Source organism: Macrobrachium rosenbergii, chromosome 13 (genome assembly GCF_040412425.1).
Source record: "Macrobrachium rosenbergii isolate ZJJX-2024 chromosome 13, ASM4041242v1, whole genome shotgun sequence".
NCBI lineage: Eukaryota > Metazoa > Arthropoda > Malacostraca > Decapoda > Palaemonidae > Macrobrachium > Macrobrachium rosenbergii.
The window spans coordinates 5,685,971-5,709,914 of record NC_089753.1 but is presented as its reverse complement, the minus strand read 5'-3'; the positions used below and the strand labels follow the sequence as shown (position 1 = coordinate 5,709,914).

Here is a 23,944-nt window from a genome sequence, read left to right as displayed (position 1 = left end):
GCTCCTGAAGGGCATGATGATGGCGGTCTTTGGGACGTCGTTGGGATGCACAGGGACTTGGAAGTATGACTTCAGTAGATCCATCTTAGAGAAAATTTTGGCTCCATGGAGGGTGCCTGTTAGATCTTGCATGTTAGGGAGGGGGTGGTGATCTGGTGTTGTTACCAAATTCAGGCGCCGATAGTCCCCGCAGGGCCTCCATGAACCATCGGATTTCTTTACCATGTGGAGAAGGGGCACCCACGGGTTTGATGCCTTTTTACAAATGCCCATGTGTTCCATTTCTGTGAAGGCCCATTTGGCATCTTGTAACTTCTGGGGGGACAGACGTCGGAACTTGGCATGGGTTGGTGGGCCCGTCATGGTGATGTGGTGGAAGATGCCATGCTTTGCCGAAGCCCCAAGTGACTAGCGCAGTTCTGGTTTGAGCATGTCCGGGAATTTCTGTAGGAGGGATGTGTAACTGTTGGGGGCTGCAGAGCATATGGAGGGCATCACGGGTCTGGTGGGGAGTTGATGGGAATGGCACATCCCTGTGTCGAGGAGGTGTTGTCTGGCTATGTTGACTAGGAGTCCGTGGTGCCCTAGGAAATCTACGCCCAGCAGAGGGAACTTAACATCCGCTATGACGAAAGGCCAGTGGTATCTGTGCCTCAGGATTGAGATAGCCTGGGTCATTGTGCCGTAAGTGCAGATGGGAGTTCCGTTTGCTGCTATGAGGGAGGGTAGTGAGTCAGGTATTTTTTCTAAACCTTCCCTGGATGGTGGGAAAACTGACTGCACTGCCCCCGTATCAACCAGCAGGCGGCGTTTGGAGATCTCTTTTGTGATGAAAAACTCGCTGGGTTGGGGGGGAGTTGGGTTTTGTGGCCACAGCTGTTATTTGTTGCCGCCTTTGTTGTTTTTTGTGAAAGAACACGGAGGCCTGCAGGCTCTGGCATTGGTCCCAAACTTTCTATGGTAGAAACACCACGCCAGGTTTGGCCATGTCTTGTGCTCTCTGAATGGCGGTCTCCTAAACAGCGTTGATGTCTCCGTTGTCTTTGCCATCTTCCTCCAACAGGTTGCAGGCTCCCAGGGCTGCGGCATGTGTCGAGGCCTTGGTGGCCTCATATAGTTTCCGGGTGTCGTCGACTAAGGCATCCATGTCCAGGTTCTCTGCATCCCTAATCTGGCGCTGAACTTCTTGTGGGAGGTGCCGAAGGAAGATTGCTTTTGTCAGGTCATTTGTTCTCTTCCTCCCATTCTCGTTGCGACCTGGGAGTTTTACTAACCACCGCAGCTGGTCCCAGGCTTCCCTGGGTAATGCATCTCCTAGGGGCTGGGATAACAGGTCGAATGCGTATTGTTCTCTCTTGGACACGGGCATGAAGTAGGAATTCATCAGTTGGTTTTTTAAGTCTGTGTATGTGACTTTGTCTGGTTGCGCATCTAGCCTGGGGGAGATTCTATTGCATACTTCTTCTGGGAGCGCCGTCATGACTATGTCTGATTTTGTAGCATCGTCCAAGATGCGCGCCATGCGAAAATGCGCGTCTGCTCGCTGTAACTATAATGCCATGCTTTGGCGCGAGAACGGGGGAAGTTTGACAATGTCTGGCTTTGTTGGTGAGAGCAGCTTGCAGACGATGCTCGTGGGCTCACATTGAGGTTCTGCTTCTGACATCTTGACTGCTCACACACCAAAATGCGGGAAATTGCACCATATAGAGTCCGTTAATGGTGCTGATTTGTTCGAGAGGTTGAACAAAGTGCTCAAGACATGCCTTTTCGGGTACGCCGTATTTAGTCCGTTAATGGCACGGTTTCCGCCAGAGGCCTAAACTTTGCGCCATAGTTAGTCCGCTAAAGGCTCTCTGATGGTAGGGTGCGGCCGTAGTTAGTCCGTTAATTGCTGGGCCAAAACCGCGCTACCTGTCCCTGACCCGGGGTCACCAGTGTGAGGTTTCAAGAAAAGTCAGAAGTGAATGACTGATTTTTTTTATTATTCTCGACAGGTGTTTATAAGACAAAAAGCGGACGGAAGAAAAGTCAGAAGTGAAAGACTGATTCTTTATTATTCCCGACAGGTGTTTATAAGACAAAAAGCGGACGGAAAGGTAGCGAGCGACCCGAGGGCCCCCCTGCAGCGTCCATAAACAATTTGTGTTTTCTGGCAAGCATAAAAATACATACAATATTTGTTACATGACATATAAAAGGTAGATATGCATATCGGCAGAAAGGCCGTACAATGATGCATAAGATGAGGTACACAAAGAATCTGAAATAAAGACAGGTAAAATACATGACATGATTAATGTACATCTGAAAGGAGAAACACAAGGAAAGAGAGGCGTGATTTATCCCCCTCACAACGCCTTCTTTACCCATTAATTACGATCACGTATCGCATCTATCAACGCAGCAAGAATCTCATGTATATATTTGTATGTAGAATTTCCTGGCCTTTCCGCCAATATATATTTTATCACTGTATGTACATTATGTCTCTTGTTATTGTCATTTGATTGACTGTTAACAAACACAAATTGCTCTCACTCAGCGTGCGGGTTTCCGAGACCTGGGGTCGGCCACCATGTTTCCGTATGCATGCTGCTATGTGTGCCTTATCCCCAGGTAATAAATCAATCAGTACCCAGTTCTGTTTTCTTTGACCTCACAGTGGACATACTACGAATAACAAACAAGCATAAAACTTTCTAATGACCCATGCAGTAGACTAGTAACCTAATGGAATGGAATGAAAAATTAAGGCCAAAGGCCAAGCGCTGGGACCTCTTGAGATCATTCAGCGCTGAAAGGGAAACAGAGTAGAAAAGTTTGAAAGGTGTGTAAGGACCAGGGTTGCCAGATGCTTTTGGCTAAAAGTAGCACAAACACTCTTAAAAAGTCGCGAGTTTCAGGTAAAAGTAGCCCAATTTATCATACTATATATATATATATATATATATATATATATATATATATATATATATATATATATATATATATATATATATATATATAAATTTTTACAAGGAAGAAGTTTACTTTAGTTGCAAAAGGAAAAGTGTCCTAATTTTTCAAGAAAAAGTTATTGATTTTGAAAGGATGAAATGTAGGCTACTTTAGTTTTGAAAAGGCAATAAAAGATTTAATTTTGAAAAAAAAAATTCTTCAGCTTTGAAAAGAGAAATTTACTTCAGTTTTGAAAAAGAAACGTGTAACATATAGCCAGGATCAACCACTAACACATAAGTAATAACTTTATTATGCTATAAATGTGTGCATACAAATACATACAGATATAGATATGATAAATAGTTATTTGTACTATGTTATAAATGTGTATACAAATATATATATATATATATATATATATATATATATATATATATATATATATGTATATATATATATATATATATATACTGTATATATATATATATATATATATATATATATATATATATATATTTTGTACACACATTTATAGCATAGTACAAATTACTATTTATTATATCTATATACTGTATGTATATTGTATGCACACACATTTATAGCATAATAAAGTTATTACTTAAATTTTAGTGGTTGATCCTGGCAATATGGTACACATTTCTTTTTCAAAACTGAAGTAAATTTCTCTTTTCAAAGCTGAAGAAAATTTTTTTCAAAACTAAATCTTTTATTGCCTTTTTAAACAAACTTAAATTGTTCCTTTTCAAAACTAAAGTAACCTACATTTCATCCTTTCAAAATCAATAACTTTTTCTTGAAAAATTAGGACACTTTTCTTTTTGGCAACTAAAGTAAACTTCTTCCTTGTAAAAAAAATTAAAGCACATATTATTCTCTTCCAAATTTAACTAGAGTACCAAGTCAATCAGTAGGCTTTCCGCATTATCATCATCTTTCTCATTTTTATAGATTGAAGAGTCGTATTTCAGCATGGATCTTTTGGGTTCAAATGTTGAACAGCATTTGCCATTCAATTCCAGGCTGGTCTTTACTCTTTAGACTCAAACGGTCAGACCAAAACATTACTTCACTTGCGAGTTGCAATAGATATCTGCTGAGGTAAAAACATTCAACATACTTGTAACGCATGAGTGGAATTATACACTATTGCCAATCTATTGCAGTAGATCATTGGTGCGATTATTATTATTATTAAACAAAATGAATGGAAGTAGCCCAAATCGAATAAAAGAGCCCAAGTCAAATCAAAAGTAGCCCAAAAAGTCGCAAGTAGCAGAATGTGAAATCTGGTCGCCCAAAGGTGTAAAAAGTAGCCCAATTTGTGATTTGTAGCCCAATCTGGCAACCCTGGTAAGGACTGGGGTATGAGCGACATACTGGCTGGGTGTTTACAGTTTTATTGGTTGTTCCTTACTGAGATAAATGTACAGAATCTTGGAAGATGTTATTGACGCGTGCGAGCGGTAATGTAGCGTCTACACACAGACAGGTAAAACAGACATAAAAGGTTCAGACATCTGTGTTTGTCGGCAGACAAACAGATGGCGATATCAAGAGACATGATTAACATACAGTGATGAAACATACATCAGTGGAAAGGCCAGGAAATTCTACATATGGCCAATTGCTTGAGATTCAAGACAGATTAATGGATACAATGCAGTAGCATAATAAATGTGAAATGGAGAGACATTTGGCGTCTTCACAAACAGAAACACACATACAGTTTGATACAGAAGATTCGTTGGAACATTATGAATACATGATTAGAGTGCTTGCATGGCAATGCAAGTAGTGGTGATTGTACATACATTAAGACAACAATGCTTAGGGAGAAACAGACGGAAATATTGTATGGTTGAAATAGCGTTCCTGTAGAGAAAGAAAACGAGACGCTGGCTTTGTCCTGTCCACTTCGATGATGACGATTGACGAGCACACGAACACACACGTGTTTGGAAGAGGCAGCATCGGGGCTCTTACAGGTGTAAAAGGAGGAATACCTCGCAGTTGTACTATGAAACTATCGTTAAAAGGGGGTGGATAGTAAGATGGGAGAAAGAGAATATGCATGGAGGCATAGTAAAAGGAATGAAAGGGGTTGCAGGTAGGGGCCAAAGGATACTGCAAAGAACATTAAGTAATACCTACAGTGCACAGCGTGAGGTGCACTGATGCCAGTACCGCCATACGGGTTAACCTAATGTTAATATTTGCACTTATTCAGAAGTTATTATGCAAAGAGCTGGGAAGGGTCCATGACCGAATTTAAACACTATCCACCCAGTCATGACTATGCCGCTCAAATCGCCACCATTGTTGATTTTGAGATAAGTTTCAACGAAAATATCAAACTTGATAAAGCATTTGTGGCTGCCTCCGACTTTGCTACTCCAACATTTATTGAGGAACATCGTGACGTAGGATAAAGATAGTGGCCAATTTGCTGGTTATTTACGTTCTTTATTCAGTCTGACTCTATGGAAATGTAATATTGATTATGAGAACAAATGTACCATTGAATCTCTGACAAGAGGGCTTCTAAATAGGCTACATCCATGATCCCCGGATGATGGTGATGAGAAATTTCAGTTCATATTAAGTGGGTTCTATGCTTTAATTCGCCATTATACATTTTCTCTCATGAAAAATTTCATGTCAGCCTTGACGAATTAATTTGTGAAAATTTCTATGTATGGTATTAATGTTAAAAAATAGTAATTATTGATAATATTACTTTTTATTGTTTTATTTTATAAGACTTTCTACTATGATGCCAACGGCAATATTGTACCCAATTTCCAAAGATGAATTCAAAACATCAAATACAGGTCCGACGAGTCGTATGAGATAGCAGTAACTTAAATGTATAATCTCACTTGTTTAGTGGAGTGAGTAATACTAAAGGAGGTTTTAAGTGCATTTAGTGAAATGTTGAGGAGATGAAATGTATTGAAAATGATTGTAGTTCCTTTAAACCGTCTCGGTGTAGGCCTAGCCTTGTGCAAACCTTGGGCAGAGTTGTTAGTCCAACCCTGTGCTTAGTGTGCTTGTGACCCGATGTGCCAATTTCCGAGGTCCCACCAAAACTAAAGGTGTGAGTAGTATTTATAATTTTTTTCAGTAGAACTAAGGGTAATTCTTTACAAAAGGTCCGCATCAATATTTGGTGTTTGACCTTACTAAAATAATACAAAACCCCTTAATATGTACAGTAACTTAACACAACCACCTAACCTAACCTAGGGCGCCGTGCCCCTACCTAGGCCTAGCGGGGCTTCGCCCCCTGCGACCTTCCTTAAGGGCACAACCCAACACATCAAACAAACCCCAAATATTAATGTGGACCTTTTGTAAAGAATTACGAAACTAAGTATTAAGCCAAGCTTCGCATCGGTTATTACCTTGGAAATTTACCTTTTCTATAGTATTTTGGTTGCTTGTCAAGAATTTACCGTTATTTGTTTTCGTTCGACAGTAATTAACCTGTAATTAAATTCAAAACTGAGTGTATTTTTGCTATTGCGCATGCACAGTGTTATAGGGGAATTTTGGTAAAAAGTGGAGTTTCCTTCACCAGGGCTGGAGCCCTACTAGCTTAGGTTAGGTTAGGGTACGTTAGGTTAGTATGGTTCCTTTTATAATAGCCGTCCTTAGCTAATCCCTTCTTGAACATAAGGCTCCCGAATGTCTCTTGTATACGCGGAACCGTTCCATAAAGTCCACGCGGAGCTAATACTGGTATTATTTTACAATAGTTCCAACTCATTCTATAATAATTATAGTATTACAGATGCATTTTGCATAAAAAATAATTAAACTTTGTCTCTGAACACTTTTTGGGGAAATTCACCATATTCGAGATATGAATGTTTATAAAATCCTCATCCTCGAAAAATTTCCAAGTGTTTTGTTCAACACGGACACAGTTTGTAAGAGGTGTCAAAGAAACGAGCAGGTAAAAGTTACTGCCACTTTATTACAGATCCAGGCAGTTTATATAGCGGCCGACTGGCGCCGGACCGCGGAAGACAATGATATTGACTGTGACCTGAGGTCAAAACAATTAACAATAATATGCAGTGAACGAGTACAATTTACAATACAAAACATACAGAATTTCAATATGGATACAGTCTTGATGCCTGTGAATGAAGAAACATACGATACATAATGTGTGAGATTTGTACAAATACGTATAAAGTTAAAATGGTAGAAAATGCGTGACCTGGCACGTTTTAGGCGTGACTAATTGAGTGTGAAGAAAATGGGAAGTCACCAAAGAAAACTTGCTCAGCGGAGACTTAATTAATGACGCCTTCGAAACACTTCGCTGGCGTCGATGTGGTGACTTTACAAGTTTGTGCTCTGATGCGAATTTGTTTTTGTTTAGAACTGCATTGTGGTTCTGATGCGAATTTTTTCCCCCCTTAAAATGGCATTGTGGGTAGTTATGTGTTGTCTAGGAGCCACGTGACCTGGTGAAAATCTTTTCACTTGTCATTTGGTTGAAGTCTGGCATAGACTGAGGTAATGTCCAGTCTGTGTTCATCTTGTAACTTTGATTATTTTCACTTAACTCACAATTTCTTTGAAAATGAAACACGATGCATTGATTTTTAAAGACAACATGGAGTGTTACCTGCAGCAGTACAGTTCAGTTTTACACCAATTTTTACTTGAAGCTGCTAAATTATATCCACCTTTAAGTGACACAGCCACCATTACCACCTAGGGAATCATTTTCTGATGACGACGACGATGACACTGTAGATGAGCCACAACCATCTTGTTCTGGATATAACCCATCAAAACGTTTGTGTCCATCCAAATAAGGTAAATTTATAATTGTTTTTAAAATAATATTGTAACATGATTTACCTTCTGTAACCCCTGTGGCTGGGGCGTGCAGCGCAACATTACCTCTTGTCAGTAAATACGTGCCTGCCAAGAATCCTTATAAATGCGGATAAGGTGCAAAGCGCCATTCCGCCACCCCCTTGCGGTTAAGGGATGTTAGGCTACATTACACTAGCCTACGTTGCCTGACTATGGATTGCTAGGTATGCTATGATTTACCTCATTTTATTCATTAATTCAAATGCTGTTTTGTGTCCATGGTGATTTACCCCATTCCCAAAGGGTCCCTAACCTTGTGGGATGTAGTAGGGGTGTATAGGCTAGTAACTCAAAAACAACTCACTTCCCCAATGTATTACTATCATAACCATTCAGAACACATTAAAACACACATGAAAATACATTACTTTAGAAAAATGGAGTTGGAACTGTTGTAAAAATTTACCGAAATACCATTGAACTTTCGAACAAGGTAGTTAGGCAGTTAACGGTAGATCTAAGCCGGCTGTCCGTGGTGGGCTAGGCTATGGCAGTTGACATTTTTCTATAGAACTTTACTTACTGAACGAGAATTTAAAGTAATATTTTGTCGATCGGCTGTAATTAAGCTGTAAATTACCTTAGAACTGTAGCCGACGGTAAGGGGGACCGGTTGGGAATCTGGGTCCTAGGTGGGTAAAACACTTTCGAGAGTAGCTCACGGTGAGGGGGACCCGTTGGGAATCCGGGGTTCTGGGTGGGGTAAATAACTTTGGAAAAGGTTTGGGCAACTTATTTTTGTATTTCCAGTTATATATGTTATTTGGAACACGAAAAACAAGCGTAAAAATAAGGGGGAATAAATGGACAGCGCGAGCCGTTACAAAGGCACTTTTCACATATCACTACTACTGCTGATTCCAGGCCATGTCACGCATGCGCGGTCTTACAGGGGAGCTTTCGGTTCATCCAATGCCTCCAACTGAGAGAGTAGTTGGTGGGTTTTTTGGCGGGTGGCTGTACCCAACCAATCATGTTGCAACGTTACCCCAACATTACGTTTCACCCAGGTGGAGAATTTGGGGGATACGTAAACTCGGTTACATGTATTTCTTTTGCTCAACTGTTTTATAACCGTTTCCTATTCGTTGTAGCTTGTGCCTACAACCTTCTTCCAGTACTTTTCCGTTCACAAATATATTGACGTCTCTTTGCAACATGATTTTACCATAAATAACTTACAAAATTACTTTACATTTGTCGGCAGACACCTGAAGCATGTATATGGGGTAGGAGGAGAAGGGTCTTACAGGATGTTTCGCTACCACTTTCTCTCAGTGACGTTAACAGAAACCTTTTTTTTACATATTTTGTAAGCCCTGTGGTTGGCGTGCGCAGCGCAATATTACCGCTTGCCAGAGCATACGAGCTTGCCAGATTATTTTAAAAAATGCGAATAAGGCACGCAGCGCCGTTCCACCACCCCAAAACTGAAAGCAGAAATACACTTTTAGCCCCCCCAACTTCATCCTTCCTACCCTGTTCCGGTGCAGTTCACCGGCACAGTTCACTCACTCTTCAACCCAGCACTAGGGCGGACGTCACCCCCGGAACCTCTCGCTCCTCTGAGCCTGTAACCAAGGGCAATTTGCCACTTACCTGTGTCAGTTGCTACCTTAGTTATAAGGACTACATTGTACCAGGGACAACTATTGTATCTGATTGCTGGAGAGCTTATGACTGCCTGAAGGATGAAGGCTACGTACACTTAACAGTCAATCACTCCATGAACTTTGTGGACCCAGTAACTGGTGCTCATACAAATACTATTGAGAGGAGGTGGTGGGAACTTCATGAGACGACGCCCAGGTATGGCCGTAGGAGGTACAACTTCCCGGGTACTTGGCAGTGGCCTATTTTAAAATCCACTTTGATGACCCGAAGACGAGGCTCCACGCGTTCGTAAAGCGGCGGCTGAATTGTACCCTCCACCCCTTTAAGGTAAGGTTCCTAAACTATCCTTCTTTATTATTAGGTAGTTAGGTCACCTGTGTTTTGGTGTTATTAGGTTTTAGTGCTTTTCATGTAGGAGCGTTATTATTTTTTGGGTAACTGTCATTTACCGCCATGTTTCTACATAACAGTCCTACGTCACTTTACCAACTTGTACCTTTTGTGCAGTACCCCACCTTCCCCTGCTGAAGTACCTTTGTGCAGTACCCCACCTTTCCCCACCCCCTGCTGAACATATGGCTCCCTAGTGGTTACGAGTCGGTTGAGCTTCAGACTGTCATTCGATGGGCCGGAGTTCAATTCCCGCGACCGGCTGATGAAGAGTTAGAGGAATTTATTTCTGGTGATAGAAATTCATTTCTCGCTATAATGTGGTTGGATTCCACAATAAGCTGTAGGTCCCATTGCTAAGTAACCAATTGGTTCTTAGCCACGTAAAATAAGTCTAATCCTTCGGGCCAGCCCTAGGAGAGCTGTTAATCAGCTCAGTGGTCTGGTTAAACTAAGGTATACTTAACTTTTTTTAACCTAGTGGTTACGTAACCCAAGATGGCGGATTTGTTTACCGTTTACGTTTCTTCGCCCCGACCGCAAGCAACAATTAGTGTACAGTTGAGGTAGCCTGTGGCAGTTGACGTTTTTCAGTGTTGCTTTGCTTGCTTTGCATGAGTTTAGGGTAACATTTTGCCCATTGGCTGCAGCTAAACTGTAATTTACCCTTGAGCTGTATGCGCCAGTGCAGGGGACCCACGGTACCGGTGTACAGTCTTCAAGTGTCAGTTACGCTTTAGTTACAGCCGACCGACAAAATTTTACTTGAAATTCTTGTTCAGCAGGTAAAGTTCTATAGAAAAACGTCAACTGCCATAGGCTACCTCACCGCGGACAGCGGGCTTAGAATTACCCAGTTAACTACCATCCGGGAGGCGGGAGTCCCTCCTGCTCTGATGTAAACATTCCAATATGCTTTCGGCTGCCCTGATCATGCCTGCTGCTTCTCCTGGTGGTGGTGTCCTGGGCCGCATCCATTGTGTTCCTGCCGGACTGCCTGGAGGTTACAATGTTCCGTGTCCACCATCCCGTAGAAGACGTCGGAGTGGAGGTGAAGGAAGCTGCCCTGTGGAAGTAGCCGCCGTCTTCTTCATCTTACCTTCGATTGCGTCTTCTGCTGCGTCTTCCCTTCCTCTCCCGAGGTCCAAGGGGGTCCCGAGAATCGGACAGACCTCTGTCGGCCGAAGGAGAGGAAGGCTGCTTCTTCCCCTTGATGCCCTTGGACATCTAGGGACTGCCTCCCTTCCGAGGAGGCAGTGGGTCTCGTTGGCTCTTCCCGACCTTCGGGTTAGGGAAACCACCCGCATAGCCCTGGGTTTTGTGTTTTGGAAGCTGCGGGCGCGCAGACCTCGGTTTGCGATCCCGTTCCCAGCCCTAGAGGTTCCGCCTCTAAGATGGGGGCTGCTTCAGGCGCTCGTTCGCGAGCCGCTCCGAGTGCTCAAGATTCTATGGAATATTGAGTATCCCGATCTGGTATGGAGAGATTTTTCTCAGCCCAGTTCGGGAGCAGTGCAAGAGAAAGGGCCGAGGCACCCAGGTATCTCGGCTCCTCTTCCTACCAGCACCGCAAGCGCTCCCCGAGTGTTTGCCAGTGCTCAGTCGGGTTCCGAGCCTGGTGTCTTGATCCTGTCGGTTCGAACATCAGAAGAAGCAGGGAAGAGATTCCCTTCGGGAGTCCTGCGGGACTTCTAAGGGACTGACTCTCTTCCGAGAGACAATTGTCTCTCGTTGGCTCTTCCTGCCCTCGGGCGGGAACCAATTCGCATTCTCCTGTGGGATCTTGCGTTTTGGGGGCTGCGAGAACGCGGTCTCTCGAGGCCACGCCCTCGTTGCCAGTCTTGGAAGCCTACATCTAAGACTGGTTCTGTGCTTGGCTCTTTTGATCTATTTGGAAACAAAGCAGCCGCTCCCGATTTTTGGAAGTCTTGTGGGTAGCTTGAATTCTATGAATCACGAGCGCTCTCCTTACGAGAGGCACAGGATGAGAGAGAGTGCTGAGACACCCAGGTGTCTGGTTGCTGCGACACCCAGGTGTCTGGTTGCTGCGACACCCAGGTGTCTGGGTGCCGAGACGCCGAAACGCCCTTGTGTCTGGGTGCCGAGACGCCAGGTGTCTCGGTCTGCCCGCCAGTTGCTTCGGTTGCTCAGCTGGGCTTCATTCTTGTGTCTGGAACTTAACTTTAGGTTCGAGCATGCAAGATAGCAGACACAGAATTCCCCTTTGAACCTTCTTCTCGAGGGCCTTGGCCTCGAAGGAGTTTAGAGTTCGGGAAACTAGCAATTGTTCACAGCAGACGAGTCCGACCTGCCCAGTTACGATTGTGTTCGTGCGATCGGCTTGGCTCGGCCCCCGGTTGCGCTTACGAGACTGGCTCGGCTCGCCCCGCCTGCCTCCCAGTCTGCCGCGTACCAACCAGCTGGATCGCGTTCATGTGATCGGCTCGGCTCGGCCCTACTCAGTTTTTTCTGATTCGGGTTCTCGGCTATGTTCGAGTGAACTTTTTGCTCTTTCCAGGAAAACACTTTGCCATGGCACAAGTGCTCTTCTTCCCCCGTGTGACAGTAATCTCCTTCGGTTAATTATCGCTCACGGTCCGCCTCTCCTGCTTATCTTACTGGCAGGACAGGTAGGGATACTCTTTCTCCTCACCTGTTCTCTTCTCCTCTCGGTTGTTCCAAGAGGCGCGAGATGGACAGAGAGAGCTCCGATGAAATTTTCTTAGGAGTTCAGCTGCCTGGCGTGCTTTGGGTGTCGGTCCCCCGATTCTCTCGTATTATAACCAGGTAGCCGAGGAGGGTTTCATGGGATCTGTCAAGGTTTCCCTCCAAGGAGAGAGGTACAGGAGTTTCACGCATCGGAAACATTGAGGGTCTTCCTCTTCAAGTTGCAATCGCCCCCATGTTTTCGGAGAACTTTGTGCCGATTCGTCGGCGCAAGGATCCCCGGGACAGGACTGCGGCTCCCCCAATGAATAACCTTCATCACTCGCAACCCTTGCAGTTCCCAAGGGACCGAGAGTGTCAGGGACCGCCGCGGTCCTGGCTTCCGAGAGCGTTCTTGACATGATGTATTCTTTTTTCGGAGTTAATTCAGGTCGAGACACCAAGCTTCCACCCCTGCCTCAACAGAATATGAATTCTTCTTGCCTCGGAGGGTCTTGCCGACCGCAGTTTTTGGGCAATTCTTGTGCTAAGAAGGACTTTGTTCCAATTCGGATCTCCGGTTTTGTAAGTCTCGAGTTGGCTCGACCCTTAGGAATGAACCTTTACTTGGTTCTGCCTTTCTCTTTCAGAGATTTGCCAGATACCCTGGTAATCAAGGTTCGCACCAGGGCACTGACTTGTCCTTTGGACAATGGCCAAGAACTTTGGGTCTTAGTCATCTCAACTCGACCTTGAGTTCAAGCCAGCCCCCCTCAACTCCTTAGCTAAGAAGTCCTAGGCTTCAGAAGAAGATTGCAACTGCTGATGCCTGGACGAAATGATACTTATCGAGTCTCAGGAACTGGCAGCAACATTGCCGAGACCTGGGAATGGACTTCTTCAGGAGAAGTATCTATTTCCCTTAGGTCTCGGCAATTCTTTCCATCGAACTTCCATCCCGCCACCTCTCCCGTGCTCCCGATTCGGGAAATGCCAGCCCGGCTAGAGCTAATTGGCTCGGTACCCTGTCATCTTGCAGAAGCTTGCCCATGGTGGAGAATGGAAGTCTGCTTCCTTTCCTCCGTTCTTTCCTCTTCGATGTATGAGGAAAGAGTTAGGCTAATGCTTGATTGAAGGAACCTTCGAATATGCTTGCATATTCCCCTCACATCTTGTGTCTACTCACGGATTTACAGATTGAGGAATAGGTGCACACTGGTAAGACCTTGTCTTGAATTTGTGTGACCGAGACGATTAGTACCTTCTCATCACTGTCCTGGGCTCAGGGCAGCCTTTTGGCAGTCCAAGAATTCAGGATGGGTTTTGCGGCACTCACTGGTTTCGTTGAACAACAACAACCACAAACGAGGCAATCGTTTTTTCCTCCTTTTTCATCTCGACATTTGCAGGTACTCAAGTGTTGTTATATTGCACACTCAACAGCTCAATTAACCAGATGCATTCCTGGTGGGGATGTATTGGTAGGCAAGCCTGGCCTCGGGTTTGAGTGATCGGGACGGAACATGCTGCTCACTCTTTCTTTACGAAGATTCATGCAGAGACTGCTCGACTGAAAAATCCCTACCGTCCTTCTGTTGCCTCTTGCACACTAGTCCCCCCTCAATATGAGACCACCTTGACGACCAGGGCTCGCCCCAGAATTTGTTTCTGGGTTTTGAGTCCAAGAGTCTCATATCCATCGTTTTTTCCTATTGTTTTGGATTAGATTTGTGGAAATTTCCACTTTTTGATAAAATTTGGTCGACCTGATAAACAGGAAAAGATATCATAGCTGGAATGGGTTTATATCCGAAGCTAAATAGTGAGAACTGTGGTAGGACCATCAACTGCCCGATAATGTTCGGACCTGAGAGATATCAGGCAAGAACTATTCTTGGTGCTAGACCATGGATTCCAGGGGGTCTGGTTCTAGGGATAGGACTCTCGGCATTCCATCTGGCTTGCCCATAACATGATTAGGGTGGGGATGATTGTATTCTTGAAATACTCTCAGTCCTGGCAAGCACTTGGCTTACACTTGGGCCACTCTAATCATGTGCCATCCCTGGGGGTAGGGTTGGACGAACATTTGGGAGTCGGTTCTCACTCGTGCCATTGGCGGAAGAATAAACCCCATGAAAGGCTGATGATATCTTTTTGAGGTTTTCAGGATTTTTTTGTTTTTTTCCTCTAATTTACTTTAATCTTAATGTTCAGTTGTATTGAAGATTTAAGTACCCCTGGACCCTTTGATGGTTAGCTATTCGGACAGTTAACTTCTGCAGGAACCTCCTCTGACCTCTCTCTGGAAAAATCAGAAAAAATACTCGTAATTACACTGGAGCCCTATGCTCCAATGAAAAAACAAGTAAAAAGAAACCAAATATCTTGAGGTCCATCCTCAACTTACTCCTCTTTGGGAGTGGAAGTTGGAAGATTCCTAACATTAGAAACGGAGAATAAAATATCGCCATTGAAATTAGAAAACTTCTTATTGAATCGACATTCAACTACTGAAATGTCATTCAGACAAGTAAAAGAACAGATGTGGTTGATAGAAACCACTACAAGAAATCAATTGGAAAACTACTTAAATATAAAAATATTGATAACGTTAAAGTGCATTTAAAAAACATGACAATATGAACAGTGTACAGGGTACGTTTAGTACTGTCTCCTGATAATGATGAACCAATAGAAAAGAAAATATTGCTGTCTAAGATTCCCTTAAAAAAGGTACAACAATATACAAGACTGCGAAATTTACAACATAGCTAGTAGAGGAGTAATGAAAAATACTAAGAATAGCAAAGATAAAATTTGAAGGCCATGAATTACCCTTAAAAATAAAAATCTTAGGCCAAAGCAGAGAACTTGAGACCGTATGTCCCAAAACCACTACAGTGCAAAACTGTAGTATGTTGGACATACAAGGAAAAAATTGCCATAATACATCTGTATGTGCATACTGTGGATCTGACAAACATGCCACACAGTGGAAGTGTGGTCGAACCAAAATGTGGAATTGATGGGGACAAAATCACCATGCAAGATCTAAAGTGTATGTTCTATATAAACAATACCATCCTGAAATTACTTCAGAAAGGACAGGAATGCCTATAAAAGAGGCCAAATTAGAATTAAAGGTTAGAGGAATGCATGATCCCAGCTAAGAAACGAACTTTTTCTGCAGCAATAAGGTCAAACAAAGAAACAAAAGTGGAAATAAATAAGAATAACAAAACCCTGATAGATCAAATCTCAAAGAAAAATAACCACTTTGCAAGAAGAAACCAACATAGCAAAGGACCAAGAAATGTATACAAATCTTTGCTCAAATTCATTTGAGATTTTAAGAGAAATAGAATCGCTAGAAGACAATACAAGCACCACAGAAATATTAAAAGATAGTTCTGATGAATTAGAAACTAAAGAAAAAAGAGACCTTTAGGAGAACTCCACCCAAGACCAACAAAACCAACTATTATTAGAGATACATCCATTAAAATAAAGGCAACTGAGACTCCAAGAAAGAACATAAACCAAATAATAAGAAAATACCTTTGTCTCCTAAAGTAATAATAAAACCAATAGAAACAGATACCCAGAACACCAAAGAAATAGTAGAGGAGCAAACCATTGACAAAAATTATTGTGATGGGAGAAGAGATTACCCCATCACCAACAATAGGTGCAGCAAGAGTAAATGAAAAACGACACACGAAAACACATGTGGATGTAATGAATGGTTCATTGAACTGTGCAACAAAAATGAAAGCATAACAAAGGACAGTTTAACAAACATTATAAAAATTTTATAAGTTACAGAAATAAAGAAACTACTAGTTTGGACACTCACGAAAAGGGCTGTATGTGCATTGGACACATAATGTCTTATAAAGGAAAAACAAATAAATATTGTAAATAGGATTTTAGAAAAATGCAGATTGATGATCCACAAAAAGTAAATAAAACTTGAACACACTAACGTTATACTTTCAATAATTATATTATACAATGGAACGTAAATGGTCTACAGACCAGATTACATTTGGGAGAAATACAACGATTACTAAAGGAATATGAGCCAATGATAATATGTTTACAACATGTCAACAAAACAATATAAAATATAGGTAAATATACCTTAGTATCTACATCAAGAGAAGAAGAAGGAAATTTAGGTACTGCTATATATGTACATAACAAAGTATGTTATGACAGAGTAGCTGTAAATTTAACTGACTTGCAAATATCAAGTATTAAAATACGGATAAAAAATGATAATTACATAATTTATAACTTATATAACCAACCTAATAAAAGTTACGACATTGATAAACTTAAAGATTTACTTAACAATGCCAAGGAACCTACATTAATAGTAGGTGATTTTAATGCTCACAACCCAATATGGGACTGTCATTGTACAAACTCAAATAGAACAGGTAGTAAAATAGAAGAGTTCATGGATTCAAACGATATGTGCTGTATAAATGATGACGAAATTAGTACATATTTTTCAAAAACACATGGAACATTTTCCTCAGTAGACTTAACTTTATGTACAACAAGCATAGTTGACAGATTGGATTGGAATACAGTTGATGACTTGCACACCAGTGATCATTTCCCATTATTAATTTCCTTATTGTAAAATAATCCTGCAAAACATGTCCCTCACTATAACATTTATAACGCAGATTGGGAGCGATATGAAATGCACACTAGAAATATCCCACAGTTTGAATATTTAAAAGACCATAATGAAACTAATAAATTTCTTGTTGATTTCATTAAAAATGCTGCTGATAAAGCAATACCAAAGTCAAAACCCCATCCAACAAAACACAAAGTTCCCTGGTGGTCTGATGAGTTAACAGAATTAATAAATATAAAACATTCAATAGGGAGACGATTAGATAATTTGAATAGAAAGTTCAATAAAATGAATAAAAAATTACCGATATTAGAAAGAACTTTACAAAAAATGACTGTATTATTACTAGAAATTGATACATTAAAACCTGTATACAACAAAATATCTGCAAAATTTAAAAAAGAAGTAACTCAAGGAAGAATCATTTCATGGAGGAAATAAGTATCAGATTTCTCTAATAATACTCCCATACAAAAAATATGGGAAAAATTCAGGAAAATAAATGGTACCCATGTCAAACCACCTAGACATGCCATATTAAAAGATGGGAAAAGAACACTTGATCCAAAAGAAATAAGTAATATAATGGGAGAAAATTTAGCAAATATAAGTAGTGATAAGATTTTAGATGAACACGTCCGCACAAAGAAAAATAAAATAGAATTAATAACAATAAATTTTGAAACAATGGAAGATGTATATTATAATAGAAAATTTAGTATGTCAGAGATGGAATATCCTCTCTCGAACTGCAATAAATCTGATCCTGGAGGTGACAATATTTGTTTTGAGATGATCTGCCACCTAGCACCTTTGGCAAAGTCATACTTATTAGAGTTTTATAATCATTTATGGCTTTGAAATTTATTTCCAGATGAATGGCGTAAAGCTATAATAATTCCTATCCCCAAACCTGGAAAAGATCCAGTAACGTAAATAATTACAGACCAATTTCTTTAACAAGTTGTTTATGCAAATTGTTAGAGAAAATGGTAAATGCTCGACTAACATGGCACATTCAAGAAAATAAAATTTTAACTCCCACTCAGTTTGGGTCACAGTGTAACGGATCTACATTAGATTCTCTCTGTAACTTAGAAGACCATATACGTAGAGGTTTTGAACGAAAACAAATTACTGTAGCTGTCTTTTTTGACATTGAAAAAGCATACGATACTACATGGAGGTATGCTATATTAAAAACTTTACAAAAAAACATCTGTGGACATTTACCTAGGTTTATACAAAACTTTTTGACAAATCGCAGTTTTCAGGTGAGAATTGATGATGTTCTGTCTAGAACATTTCCTCTTGAAAATGGTGTTCCACAGGGAAGCGTCCTTAGTGGCACACTGTTTACTTTAGCAATTAATAATATCAATAAAAATCTACCTATTGGCATTAAAAGTAACCTGTACATGGATGATTTTGCCATATATTATTCAGTATCCCGAGTAAAACATGCAGAACTAATCGTTAATAAAAGCATAGTGAAAATAGATGAATGGGCCTCATCTGTAGGCTTTAAATTTTCCATAGATAAAACTCAAGCAATCATGTTTTATAAAAATAAAAAGTGGAAAAAAGGTGAAGAAATAGATTTAAAAATCAGAAACCATAGTATACCAATTGGCCAAACAGCAAAATTTTTGGGATTAGTATTTGATACCCACTTGAACTGGAGAGCCCACATTACATATGTAAAATCTAAAAGTAAACGAGCATTAAATCTAATTAGAAAACTATCGAACACTACTTGGGGAGCCGATAGACATACCCTTACTGTACTGTATAAGGCAACAGTTCTGTCCATCATTGATTATGGAAGCGAAGTATATGGCTCGGCATCTGACGCAGTGCTGAAAATGTTAGACCCTGTTCATAATGAAGGCCTTAGAATATGCTCAGGAGCCTTTAGATCATCGCCAAAATCATCGTTACAAGTTGAATGTGGTGAACTGCCTTTGTCTCTCCATAGAGAGCTAGTAACAATGAAAAGTGCTTTAAGAGTTCAAACTAGTGATTCTCCAACCAAAAAATTATTTAAATTAAGAGATGTATTTATAAACAACCATCCACCACCTTTCCCAATTAGAGCTAGAAGATTGTTTGAGTCGCTGAATATAAATATACAAGTGCCTTTAATAGTAAAATCACCTCCTCCCTGGACAATGAATAAAATGAGAATTTGCACACACCTCAAGTATTTATCAAAAAGTAACTCATATAGCCTACAACAGAACATCATAGACAGCATACAATAGAGCATATAAACCGAAAAGGTCCACATTACGCAATATATACAGATGGATCTAAATCAGAACATGGCGTGGCATATGCTGCAGTGTCCCAAGACAAAACTTATCAGTTCTCTCTTCCTAATAATGCTTCTGTATTTTCAGCAGAATTGTATGGAATTGCATCAGCTATAAAAATAATAAAAGAATCATCATTCAATAATTTTGTGATTTTCAGTGATTCAAGAAGTGCTATAGAAGCTATTCAAAGTTACAAATAAAAAAATAATATAGTACAACAAATTAAATTATGTCTCCATAAATTATATAATAATGGAAAAAATGTAGAAATATGTTGGATCCCTGCGCATGTAGGGATCAAAGGAAATGAAGATGCAGACAAAGCAGCTAAAGCAGCAACTCACATGACAAGATCAAATGTGAATATCCCTGTTACTGATTATGCAACTCACATAAAAATGGGTATCGTAAATAAATGGCAATATATATGGGATGAAGAATCTGAAAGTAATAAACTGAAAGAAATAAAACCTAATGTTAAAAAATAGAGTTCATCATATCAGAGAGAGAGACACGCACAAGTAATTTTAACACGCCTCAGAATAGGCCATACTCATCTGACACATGGGCACTTAATGAGCAGCCCACGTGGCCCGGCTCCCGAGTGCTCAGAGTGCAGAGTAATAATAACGGTCAGACTTGTGTTATGTGAATGTCCAAAGTATGACTGACAACGAATGTCTACTTTTGGAAATAGATCAGTGAAAGAAATTTTGTCAGAATCTTTCACATTCTCAATCATAACAATTTTGATGTTCTTGAAGAACTGTAATTTAATTAACAAAATATAAAAATAAGTAAATAATAAAAGCATGAAAACCCTTTTAACATTTGAATTTTACAAAAAAGAGAAAATTTTTAAAATTTTGTTTAATTTATATTCTGAATTTTAATATACCGTTTTAGTATGTATGTAAGGAAGTCTGAGTAAATGTATTTATTGTATGAGAGCATGTGCCTATGTGCAGTTTTTAATTTCATTTTAATTCATTCATCTTTGTATCGGATGATCTGTTGGGTCCTAGCGCTTGACTTCAGGCCTAGACCTAGTATTTTAATCAAATCCTTCGGGCCAGCCCTATGAGAGCTGAAGGTCGGCTCAGTGGTCTGGTTAAACTACTTTAATAATAATAATAATAATAATGCACACAAGTCAGTAGTTTTTTCTCGCTCCTTCACACCAGACCAGGGGCCGCTCCGTTGAGGCATGGTGTCTTTTTGGTGAAAACTTGATATCGATGTTTTTTCCCTCTGTATTTGTCCGTTTCGCTAGGGGTTCACAAACATTGCTCACCCTGAGTTACAGACAAATACTTGAAGACTTCGCCTTCATTCGACCTGATTGCCGAGGCGCTGAGAAGAATTCCGCTTGACCCAACCTCCTGTAGCAGCTACACAAGAAGTGGTTCTTGAGGCAGTACATCCCTGTGTGTTCAGGACTGGGAGACTTTCCAGCTTTCCTTGCAAGCACAGGCTTTCTTCTATCAGCAGCAACAGATATAGCTGGAAGAAGGAGAGTCCTCTGCAACACTGTCCCAGGGACTAGATCCGTCTTAAGCTGGTGGTGGTGTTGTCAGAACTTTTCTCGGGTCAGAGTCGCCATAATCAAGTCTGGACTTCCTCGTCTTCTCCGCTGAGGGAGAAGCTTCTTCAGTCGTGCTCTCCCAGGGAACTGTTTCCTGGGTGGCATGCGACTCTCGTTTAGGATTCCTGTCCATGCTCTGCACGCACCTTACGAGAGTCGTCGGATAGAGATTGCCCTCTTAGGACCATCTCTCATCCTACCCTGGCCTTGGCGTAGAAGATGGAAGAACAGGGATGGGGATCATACCTCGACTCCTTCTCGGATGTCGTAGGTGGACTCCGAATCCATTGGCATCGACTGTCGGGTTCGTGTCCTTCTTGTTTCCCTCCTCCTTGGACTTTGTGTCGATGATCCAGATCACTCGTTACTTTGTCCTATTGGGAGTTGTGGTACTTTCCGAAAGGCTCAACATTCCTAACCTGGATGTCGTCAACGTTTTCGCTAGTACTGTCTCTCCCAAGGAAGAAGTGTCTAAGGACACATGTTCCTCCTGACTTCGTGAAGCGATCAAAGGAGGTACTTGGCAGCTGACGACGATGATACCAGTACCTTTCACCCGAGAGCTCACGAAGTTGATGGCTTGGTCCATCCCATCCTCATTCGGAAGTTTCTGTCGGTCTGAAGCAAGACGTGGTCTCTTAGACCACACTCTTGTCTTCTTCCTTCGGTCTTGCCCACAGGCCCTTTGAACCTTTTTCCTTGGCTCTGTGGTGGCTTCTCAACAAGTTGTGTTGTCTTACCCAGCTCCTTCAAGAGGACGAGTAGCATCTCGCCTAAGGTGTTGGTTCTGGAAGTGATAAATTCCGAGAGTGACTGGCCTCTCTTCCTCCTCCTTCCCCGTCCTCAACTTCTCCTCCTTAGGGATGAGAATAGGACTCGAACCAATAGCTGCTGGAACTGGCACCGATGATTGAAGACTAACATTGAGCACCCATTCTATTTTTCTTATAGAATCATAGAAGCAATTGACTGGCAATTGAAACCCTATCTCGGCTTTTCCTTACTGCCTCCGACTCTAGATCCTTCCAGCCTATTTTGGAAAAGTTCACGTTTCAGTCACTCCTGTGGGTCAGTATCTGACATTTGATCTTGCAGTTCCTACACTCCGATCAATATGTCAGAGGCATCTACTCTCCTCCTCCTTTCGACCAGGAGGAGTAAGTGTTACATGCAGATCTCCAGTCATTTCAGGAGACTCACTCAGATTCCTCCCTCATGCCAGTGAGTCTTCCTAATGTAAGACCGAGGGTTTGTATATTGTGTCGGAACAAATAACAATTTTTAAAGTAAATTGTATTTTCCTAACTATACAAACCCGAGGTTCTTTACAATTTATGCCCACCTCATGCCACCCCTCAATCTGAACATGGACCATAAGGCAAACTGGAATGTTTACATCCGGGCAGGTGGGTATCCCCGCCTACCTGATGGTAGTTACTGCCTAACCACTTGCTCAAGAGTTTAATGGCCGTTTCCAGCCTATGCCTGAAAGTAATTTAAAAGTAAAGGACCTCGGGTTTGTATAGTTAGGAAAAATACAATTTACTTTAAAAATTGTTATTTTGTTCATGAGACTTACCTGCCAGATATATATATAGCTGTATTCTCCGAAGGTCCGACAGAATTTCAAATTTCGCGGCACACGCAGTGGCCGGTCAGGTGGTTAGTACCCATTCCCGCCGCTGGGAGGCGGGTATCAGGAACCATTCCCATTTTCTATTCAGATTTTCTCTGTCGCCGGACTGTCAACACCTGTTGTCAGTTCCTCCGCCTTTTGGATTTCGAAATTTGTTGTCACTTAAGTATTTTGGTTGTTTTTTGGTATTAAACTGGATCTGTGACTTGGCATACGCTCTTTGTGGACCGTTTTTGATTTTGCTTTTGACTTTTCTTATAATTAAGATGTCTTACCTCTAGCTATCGAGTCTGTAGCTTGGGTGAATGTAAGGTGAGGCTATCGAAGACTTTGATAGTTCCTCACTCTTTATGTATATATGTAAGGGTGTTCAATGCTCTATGATAATCGGTAATGAATGTGTGGGATTGTCTGAGGGTGAGTGGAAGAAATATGAAGCCTATATGCTTAAATTGGAGCGTGATAGGCTGAGGAAATCTTCCTCCTAGAGTGCATCCTTAGTTGGACAGTCTGGGTTTTCTCCGACTAGTAACCCTGTAATAAATTTATTACTAACCCTGTAGTTTGTTGCTGCAGAAGGTAATTCCCTGGCTCTCGTGTGGAGTCAATGCGTGCTCTTGAAACTAAAGTGAATGCAATTCAAACGCATAGTGTTAGTGCTAGTGCCCCTAGTGTTGTGGAGGGGGCGTCAGATCGGCCCTATAATGCCTCTAGGCCTGGACCTCTGTCGAACTCCCAGGACCAGGGAGGGGGCATGTCGAAAGCCGCATGAGGGTTACGGGGGCTTCCCACCGATCTGGCGTCCCTTCGGCAGGTCCTGATGACGCTACCCAGGCTGCCAGGGATCGTGCTCAGGCACGCATCCTGAAGGATTGCTTCTCGTCCTCCGACACGTCCTCCCGCCTCGGGGTTGGAGCTCTCGGTTGGACTCTCGCCCTCTTAAGAGAAGCTTAGAGGAGAGGGCGCTTCACGTCCTCTTCCTCTGAGACGTTTGTACTCTTCCCCGAAAGTTGCGTGGATATTCCTCTGCAGAAGAGAATAAAGTGTTTTTCGAATGATCACTCTACTCGACCCCCTGTCGCTAAGGCAAGGGCTAGAGCTTCTTCCCTGTGGAAGGAAGTATACGTCTCTCCCCCCTTTCCTTCTCTCAGGTTCAGCCCTTCTCCGAGAGAGTGGCTTCTCCAACGCGTAAGATTTTGTTGGGTTTGCAACAACAGCTGGATGCTCTCATGAAC

The 23,944-nt window shown here is 41.7% G+C and overlaps 1 protein-coding gene across 7 annotated transcripts in view; it reads left to right on the top strand.

The window, feature by feature from the left end:
- The first annotated feature begins 5,773 nt into the window (after positions 1-5,773).
- The window catches only part of LOC136844865 (TOG array regulator of axonemal microtubules protein 1), a 697,822-nt gene continuing 679,651 nt past the window's right edge, over positions 5,774-23,944 (top strand). For all 7 annotated transcript variants that reach the window (XM_067114114.1, XM_067114112.1, XM_067114115.1 and 4 more), the window contains exon 1: positions 5,774-6,059. The gene's annotated coding sequence lies outside the window, so the exon portion shown is untranslated. The remainder of the gene's footprint in view (positions 6,060-23,944) is intronic.